The 9538-nt window shown below is 36.3% G+C and overlaps 1 long non-coding RNA gene across 1 annotated transcript; it reads left to right on the top strand.

The window, feature by feature from the left end:
• Window positions 1–2508: 2508 nt before the first annotated feature.
• On the top strand, window positions 2509–5145 carry LOC110866331. Its single transcript, XR_002551333.2, has 3 exons — window positions 2509–2671; window positions 3334–3421; window positions 4903–5145. It is a non-coding gene; the product is annotated as an uncharacterized LOC110866331 (long non-coding RNA).
• The last annotated feature ends 4393 nt before the right edge of the window (window positions 5146–9538 follow it).

The raw sequence follows: 9538 nt of genomic DNA, 5'->3' as shown, positions 1-9538 counted from the left end.
ATTATATCTGATGTAGTAAGGACAGGGTAAATGGGACAAATTAAAAAGTACCCAAAAGAATCAAGTGAGCAAAATATTTGATAATAATGTAAACGCACAGCCGAGTGACGGAAGCGTATTACATTAAGATAATGAGCCCGAGTGAAGGGACAAAGAAACACGTAAGATGATCAGAATACGTATTGGGAGGGGGTGTACTTACACTCGAACCCGGAAAATGCAAATATGTAAAATGATGTAGATATGCATTGGGAGGTAGTGTACTTACACTCGAACCTGAAGAATATAAACATGTAAAATGATCAAGATATGCATTGGGAGGTAGTGTACTTACACTCGAACCCGAAGAATGCAAATAAGACTCTTAACGGGTCGATTTTGTAAAACACCAAATTTGAGAACAAAGTAGGAATCTAAAAGCGAAACGAAGTCATAATGCATACCGTAAGGGTTGCAATAATAACGACTTCGGTAAAACACCCGGTTGGTGGGTAAGGATTTAAACACATGCGTAGACTGAGAAACAGGAACGCGCATGGAAAGTCAAAAGACTCGGGTTTTGGGTCATGACCAAAGGACGATAAGATAACGACAAATAGAAATTTTGATGAATTACGCTCAACTATTTTAAAGTTGAACGGGTCGAACAAAGATTGAAGTTTGACATTATAAGTGATGAAATTTTCACACGAACAAGTCAAACAAAATAAAAAAAAAGGTGCGAAATATTAGTAAACCTATGTAAAAGAGTTAAAGGTGTTAAAAACATTAGAATAAAAGAACCCGGGTAATGGGACGTAAAGAAGTATAGGTAAGAACCGGTTAACAGTAAGTGTAGGGCAAACCGACGTGTAATTGACGTTAGAAGTCAAGGAGTCGGAAGGATAATTCGAAAGAAACAATGTAGCCTTAGACTACGGTCAAGGTCAAACGAAATCCAAAAAGTAAACGTGAATAATTCTAAAACATAAGAGGGGGTGCCTTAATGCCATATGCGTATATAAATGTATACATATTTGAATAAAGACTTGAATAAAAGATGATCTACGGGATCATCATAACCTGCGGGATATGAATTAAAGAAAAAAGGATCATAAGGGTCTCACCTTAAAGAGGTGAAAACAAAAGGAAATAGCCTACGAGGTTAAGTGAAGGAACCTACGGGTCAATAGAGTAAGGTGAGGGAATTTGTTACGATTCCCCGCATAAAGTAAGAACGGAAAACAATAAATTATGAGTTATCAATTTCCTTGATATGGATAATTGACAAAAGTTAAAAGGAAAATGCTAAACTAAAACTCCGGTTTTTGCAAGAAATGACGTTTTTACGAATATGAATTATGACAGACGAATATGTAATAGGCATGAAAGATATAAGTCTTGACACTGATAAGTGCAAGACGATACATTTGAAAAGAAAGGTTGGAATAGACCTAAACATGACGTGACGTGATCACGGTCAAGAGAAGTAATGTGAAGTAATCATATTATGACCCGAGTGATAGGTACAAAGTAACTGGACTGATAAGTCTAGTTAGTGAGATCGGTTAAGGTCGAAACCCAAATTAAGAAATTGTTTAACACGTTATTCACTACGAAGAGTAATATAGAATAAACATAACTTATAAACCTATGTGACTAAGTGGCCAACGTTTGGCGACTCGGTCAAGTAAACAACAAAGGTATATAGATCCGAGAGATAAAGTGACGGCCCATGAGACCTCACTAACAGAAAATATTGATCACTTATTTGAGGGATCATAAAGCTATAAGTTCATGAACAAAAGAATAGTTGCTAAAAGTGAAAGATTTCACCAAGGACCTTTAAACGGGTCAAAACGACGGATTCATAAATAATTTGATAGTATATGAAAGCGATGAATATCGCTAAGTTAACCGGACTAGTGGAAATAACGAGGTTATGTTATTTCAAGATTGCACTATGTAGTATGAGATACATAGACAATCAATAACCAAAAGGAATATTGCCATACTTTTCTGGTAATACTAACAATTGGTCAAAGTAAAAGTAACGTTTAAAAGATTTCTCGGATCAAATGCATTGAGTTTGAACTCGATGAATTAAGCAAGAAAAGGTTTCGAGGACGAAACCTCTTTAAGGGGGGTAGACTTGTAACACCCCGAAAACAGGTTTAGAAATTAAACCCCGTTAATACTAAAGACGGGGAAAGTACCGTTAGTGGTAAAAGTAAACCGGCAAATATTAGGAATAAATTGAATAATCCTAATATTTATTTAAAGTGAATCAGAGTTTTCAAGAAAAACAGGATAGATAAAAGGCTCAATTTAACGGGACTTAAAGTAGAACGGGTTATGAATTCCCGAACCCACTAAACTGACTAGGAAATAAATAACCTAGTTAGTTGGTTGTCTTGTGTTAAAGCATGAATAGGGTTAAAATGCAACTAGATTATAAGTTGTGCAAAATGGAAGGGCCTAAGTTGTAAGAATTGAAACTATAATATTAATTTTAATAAAATTTAAAACCAAAACACCATTTTGAAGGTGTTGGTCGTACAGAAGATGAGCAGGGGCGACTCCCCACTCTCAAACCCTAAAACTCACTAAACTTGCAAATTGAAGGCTCAATCCAAGTCGAAATCGAAATTAAAGTGTAGATTATTGATCCTCATCACAAGAGGATTACAAGGTATGTAAAATTTCATGAAAACCCTCAACTTGAATTTCTCATGTAATTGGGAAAATCTGAAATTCATGGTTGCATGTTTGTTTTATGATGAATTAGGAACCATATAGTGTCTAGGGACAAACCCTAGACAAATACAAGTTGAAATAATGTGAAATTTTAGTGAAACTTATGAACACCATTGTAGGTGATTAGTGGGTTATGTGTGATTTGATGAACACTAGGAAATAGAGTGACAATCTAGTATAATTTGACAATTTTGAAGTGATTTCAGAAGTTATAGAAGTTAACAACTTTGTAAGATGGTTGATTTATGTGAAAATAGGGCTAAGAGATAAGCTAAAGACTTGATAAATAAACATGTAAAATTCTGCCCTTAAAGTGTTTGTTGAAATGCCTCAAAGAAGGCTCGAAACTAGAATTTTTGTAGTTAAAACACCTAATTGTGATGTTTTGGCTATTATGCAAAAATGTGATTAAAAGAGTTCTAAACGTGATGATTGATTGAACTTATTGTGCGGGTAATATGATTGAAGTTAATTGACTATCGAAAGTCAAACAAATCAATGTTGAAGTCGAATAGTAGTTCCGACATAGAGTTCGTAAGATGAAAAAGTCGTATGTAATAATGACTAAACTAACCTTCTTACGAATTATGATGATAGTTTGACGCTTGACAAGCTAGGTGAAGGCTTGGAAAGGAAGCGGGTCAAACGAAGCAAATAAGAAGGAAAAGCGTACTTCGGATGCGAGGTAAGTAAAACTTACACCCACTTGTAGTATATGTGTTTTTTTCATAACGATGAATACAATAAAGGATTTGGTATGAATCATGGGTTCCGACCCAAAACAAAATGAGTCGGAACCAACAAAAAAAAATGTTTTAAACCATGATAAATGGTGAAAAAGGCAAAATGGTTAATTAGTCACGAATTGGTTAAGAATTAGTGAGTTTTTCTTAAAGTTACCTTATAGCGTAACTAGTAATGGAAAATGGGTAAAAATGGGAATTTAGTCAAGTATCGACTAAAGTAAAATAAGTTTCAAAGGACACCCATAGCGTGAGCCGAATGGGTTAAAAAAAAATAATAAGTAAATATATATATATATATATATATAAGAAATTGACTTTATAAAGAAAGGGATCTAGTGAGAAAATCCGAAATGGGTCGGATATGTGATTGGTAATTAAAAACCCATGTTTTGTTACAGATGAAAATGTTGGGTTATATAGGTCGAACGGGTCAAATGGTGGGAATAACGCCATTTGACAATATCAACTAATGTGGTTGTCAAGTCATGTGTTTTCAGGGGCGAATAGTAATTTGGGTAATTGCGTCACCATAAGAATATCGATAATAAAAGCAAGGAGTCGAAACGGGTCATTAGGTTGACTCGAGCCAGGTATGTATAAATAAGATTGTGGTTAAACATATATTTTTTGGGTCAAATTAGTAGCAAATGCCCTTCGTCGTAAATGAGGGGCTAAAGTCGACTAAAATACCCTTGATGGGTAAATCGGGCAAACGACCTTTAAAGGTTGTTGGAAATAAGTGATTTGATAGATTAAATTCTTAGGATAAGTATAAAAGGGATGATATGGGATCTTAGTGCATAAATACCCTTAACGGGTCAAAATAGAAGTAATAGCGAAACGGGTTAAAAATGTGTAGTAACCCGTAAATTGAACCTTGTACAATAGGAAATAACCATAACAAAATGTTTACAAAAGAAACAAAGGCCACGAACGAGTTTGTTAGAGGAAACCGTGAACGGGTCAAAAGTGTCGTAATTGGACTTCAAGCCGAGAGCTTGAAGTATAAAATTTCGTGAAGTGAGATGTTAGATTTTAACTCCATTCGATGGAGAATTAAATTACGAGTGCGTAGGAGAAAGAATCGCGTAAAACGGACAAGCGGATTGAAAGATACGAAAGTTTTGTGTCAAATAGCGGCAAAAAATGGAAAGGTTGGATGCAGGTGCCACCGTAACTTACGGTGCCACCGTAAGTTACGGTGGAGCTGAATTGGTTACGGTGCTAGCCTACTGATGTACGGTAGGGAAATGTTAACACAGGGGCCACCGTAACTTACGGTGTCACCGTAAGTTACAGTGGAGGCCAGAAATGAGTTATTGTGTTGGGATCAAGATATAAATGTTGGGTTTTCCTAATTTCCTCGTTGTATTAGTTATTTAGTTATCAAAACTGACCTTTAAGTTGGTTTTGATCACAGGTGAATGTCGAGAGTCCCGGATGAAGATCAAGCATCGAGCAAGAACCGAACACACGTTAAACAAAGCTTCCGCAACGTTGTTTTGTCGTTATTCTAAACGGCGAATTAAATCACATTATGTATATCACTTAAATTGTAAAAGTTTTTAACAACCCGTATTTCCGATGTATATGTGATCATTAATTACATGATTATTTCGCTAAATATACGTTAAACCTTGATTTATAAGAACGGGTGTTACATTTAGGCTGTAGTTTGTTATATTTCGATTTGAAATTCTCATAGTAGGATTATTGTTTTTTGATGATTCTTTGAATATTCTCAAAATGTCTAGTGATTCAGTTAATGTGTGATTAGATGTGTGAAAGTGAGTGATGCTCTGTTATATGTGTTTTTGTGGTTGACAGAGTGTTGAGGTATTAGGGCAAAGTCGCTCTATTTCGTTTCGTCTTTTAGGGATTGGAAGTTCACTTACACATCCGATCTGAAACCTAAGGTAGATATAAGAGAGAGAGGTTACAGTTTTAGAATTTAGAGAGAGAGAGAGAGAGAGAGAGAGACAGAGAGTGTGCTGGAGGTTTGTGGTTGAGGTGGTGGTTGGAGACGGAGGTGGTTGTGGCTGTGGTGGTGACGGTGGTGATGTTGATGGTGGTCTAGAGAGAGAAAGAAAGATAAGAGATGAATGTGATAATTTACAGAGATTGAGAAATAATAGAGACAGATTTATATTTATTTTTTAATTATAAGGGTATTTTGATCATTTAACAATACTTAACCAAAAAATTTTAGCAGTGTTAAAAATTTGGACTCAAATGGTTAAAGAAAATGCTTATAGGGACTCAGGTCGTTAAACCTTTTGCTTTTGGACTCAAGTGGTTAAAACCCATAAAACACAGGGACTCAAAAAGTAATTTACCCTATATATATATGTCACGGCCCCCGACCCACCCTGGACGGAGTCGGGGCCCGCGGTGCAGATTTCAGTGGTACCCGTGGTATTTAATTTATGCGACAGCGGAAGTCTTTTTACAACAGGATCTTTTCACCGGAAAATGCTCGTTTAATATATTACACAAAGTTTAAGGGATAATCCCATAATTTACTATAAGTTGATTTCACACAGAAATCTTTATTTGTCAAAACACGTTTTATTGTTTTATTTACACTGAGCCACTTCTCTGAGCTTGATAGTGCTTTACTGCACTTTTCCTGGATCACACAGATCACCTGAAACATGTTTGAAAAAGGTTTTGTCAGCGGGGAAATACTGAGTGAATCATTCTGTTTTCTAAAACGACCCATTAGTTATAATTTACAGTATTAAGAGCGATTACAATGTTTCTATCAACCAATTATCAAGAATGGGTATTTGTCACTCGATTCATTTCTGTGACTGTGGTCATACCACTATTGGGTCCCGTTGCCCTAATAGTGACGGTGTACTCACACAGAGTAATAATTACTCACATAGAGTAATATTCACTCACATAGAGTGATAAAAATAGTAATGTGCACAATACCCCACATACCAGCTGTAATTTGGCGATTACAAAGACTTAATCCCTGTAATTATAACCTTTGAAAATAATTGGAGGTATTGTAATACTTACTCACAAACTGTGAGAAAATAGTTTAAAAAGAAGAATGACTCACATTGCAGATTAACGAGCAATAGATATAAGCCTACTGATTAGCCTTGATTACACCTAGTTTTAACACAATGTACACACAGACAGGTTAGTAACTAATACATCAATTACGTCAATTCACGAGATTAAACCTTCATAACGATTAATCAGTGCAATACTCGATAATTCAATCGGATTCACAACGAATAACAGAGCATAGTCCGAATTCGAACAGCACTCAAATATTCAAGTCGAAATCACGACGAATAATCAAAGTACAAGCTCAATTGAGCAGCACCCGGACTATCGTTGGATAGTTATAATCGATCGGACGTTGAATCGTAATAGCGATCGAGTTATTACCCTGATTGTGGCAGCACCTCGTGATTAGTATGTGTGTGTTGGACTGTTTCTGTGATAACTTGATCTACGTAACTCGATTTTACGTCGTTCCAAAGACAGAATTCAAGTCCCAATGCCTAGTATTTATACGTAAATTTGGCATCTCCCGCGTGTCGCGGAAGATGACAGGGATTCTTCCGCTACTCGCCTGGGAAACCCATCTAGCCTAGAGTAGCCTTGTTGTGGGTATAGGCCTGCTGAGTCGACGTTCACCGAAACTTAGCTCCCACGTAAAAGTTATTAAGATATTACCAACTAGGGTTTATCCCCCCCTAAGTTTTAGGGGCCCTGATCCTGATTCTGATTGTTATGAAAATTTTAGGGTTTATTCAGAATCACATGGGTTTTTCAATTAGGGTTTCCTTATGACCTAATTACCATCCTAATTATGGATTTTAGTGACAGTTGTTACATCCTCCCCACCTTAAGAAAAATCTCGTCCTCGAGATTTACTGGAATAGATGAGGATATTTGCGCTTCATTTCCGATTCCAGTTCCCAAGTGTATTCTGGTCCTCTCTTTGAATTCCATTTGACTTTGACCAACACCAGTCGTTTATGTTTGAGAAATTTGACTTTTCTATCTTCGATCTGTAGTGGTTTCTCTATAAACTTTAACTTTTCGTTCACCTCTACATCTTGAAGAGGTACTACCAGGGATTCATCTGCTAAACATTTCTTGAGATTGGATACATGAAATACATCATGTACTCCAGCCAATTCTTCTGGTAGTTGTAAACGATAAGCAACTGGTCCGATTCGTTGAATTACTGGGAATGGTCCAACGTACCTTGGACTTAACTTTCCTTTCTTTCCGAATCGTACTACTCCTTTCCAAGGAGAGACTTTTAAAAGTACTTTATCTCCTACTTGGAATTCGAGCGGCTTGCGACGATTGTCTGCATAGCTTTTCTGGCGATCTCGAGCTGTTTTTATTCTTTCCTTGATCTGAGTTATTTTGTCAGTAGTTTCTTGTACAATTTCAGGGCCTGATAATTGACTTTCTCCGATTTCTGCCCAACATACTGGAGTTCTGCACTTACGTCCGTACAGTGCTTCAAATGGTGCAGCTTCGATGCTTGAATGATAACTATTGTTATAGGAGAATTCAATTAATGGCAATTGGCTATCCCAATTTCCACCAAAGTCAATTACACATGCTCGGAGCATGTCTTCTAGAGTTTGTATTGTCCTTTCACTCTGTCCGTCTGTTTGTGGATGATATGCAGTACTTAGATTTAGTCGAGTTCCCATTGCTTTCTGAAAACTTTTCCAAAAATGAGATGTAAAACGACTATCTCTATCCGATACAATAGAGAGTGGGACTCCATGTAGGGATACTACTTCGTCCACGTATAGTTGTGCTAACCTTTCCATGCTAAAGGTTTCTTTCATTGGTAAGAAATGAGCTGATTTGGTTAATCGGTCTACAATTACCCAAATTGCATCATTCCCTCTTTTTGTTTTGGGTAACTTAGTAACAAAATCCATTGTTATGAGTTCCCATTTCCATACAGGCATTTCTAACTGTTGTAGTAGTCCTGAAGGTTTTTGGTGTTCAGCTTTAACTTGTGAACAAGTTAAACACTTGGATACGTATTCGGCTATATCCTTTTTCATTCCTATCCACCAGAAATGATTTCTTAAATCTTGGTACATCTTATTGTTTCCTGGGTGCATGGTATACCTAGATTTATGAGCTTCTTCCAAAATCTTATTTCTTAACTCTCCTTTCTTAGGTACCCAAATTCGTTTCTTATGGAATTTCCAAATTCCATCATTTCCTTGTTCTAGTTCTTTTAAGTAACCTTTCATTCTTTCAGCATCATCTTGGATTGCTGTTTTCTGAACTTCTTTGATTTGTGCCATTAAATCTACTTGTAGATTTAACCTCAAAGCACGGACTTGTTTCTGTTTTTCATGGTACTTACGACTTAAGGCATCTGCAACTACATTTGCTTTTCCTTCGTGATATTGGATATCACAGTCGTAATCGCTTAGCATCTCCATCCATCTTCTTTGCCTCATGTTTAATTCTTTTTGCCCAAATATATATCTTAGACTCTTATGATCTGTATAAACAGTAAACTTACTCCCATACAGATAATGTCTCCATATCTTAAGGGCAAAAATTATGGCTCCTAATTCTAGATCATGAGTCGTATAATTCTCTTCGTGCTTTTTCAATTGCCTAGAAGCATACGCAATTACCTTCTTGTGTTGCATTAACACACATCCGTATCCTAATTTTGAAGCATCACAATATACTTCAAAGTCTTCTGTTCCTTCGGGTAAAGCTAAGATTGGTGCATTCGTCAATCTATGCTTTAAAATCTTAAAGGCTTCTTCTTGTCTAGATCCCCATTCAAACTTAGCGGCATTACAGGTTAACTTAGTTAATGGTACGGCTATTTTAGAAAAATCTTTGATAAATCGTCTATAGTATCCAGCTAAGCCTAGAAAACTTCTTATCTCCATAGCTGTTTGTGGAACTTTCCACTTCGTAATTGCGTCTATCTTAGCAGGATCTACATGGATACCTTCATGATTTACCACATGTCCTAAAAATTGTACTTCTTGCAGCCAAAATTCACATTTCGAGAATTT

Source organism: Helianthus annuus, chromosome 7 (genome assembly GCF_002127325.2).
Source record: "Helianthus annuus cultivar XRQ/B chromosome 7, HanXRQr2.0-SUNRISE, whole genome shotgun sequence".
Lineage (NCBI taxonomy): Eukaryota > Viridiplantae > Streptophyta > Magnoliopsida > Asterales > Asteraceae > Helianthus > Helianthus annuus.
The sequence above is the reverse complement of the archived record's forward strand: the minus strand, read 5'-3'. Positions and strand labels throughout refer to the sequence as shown.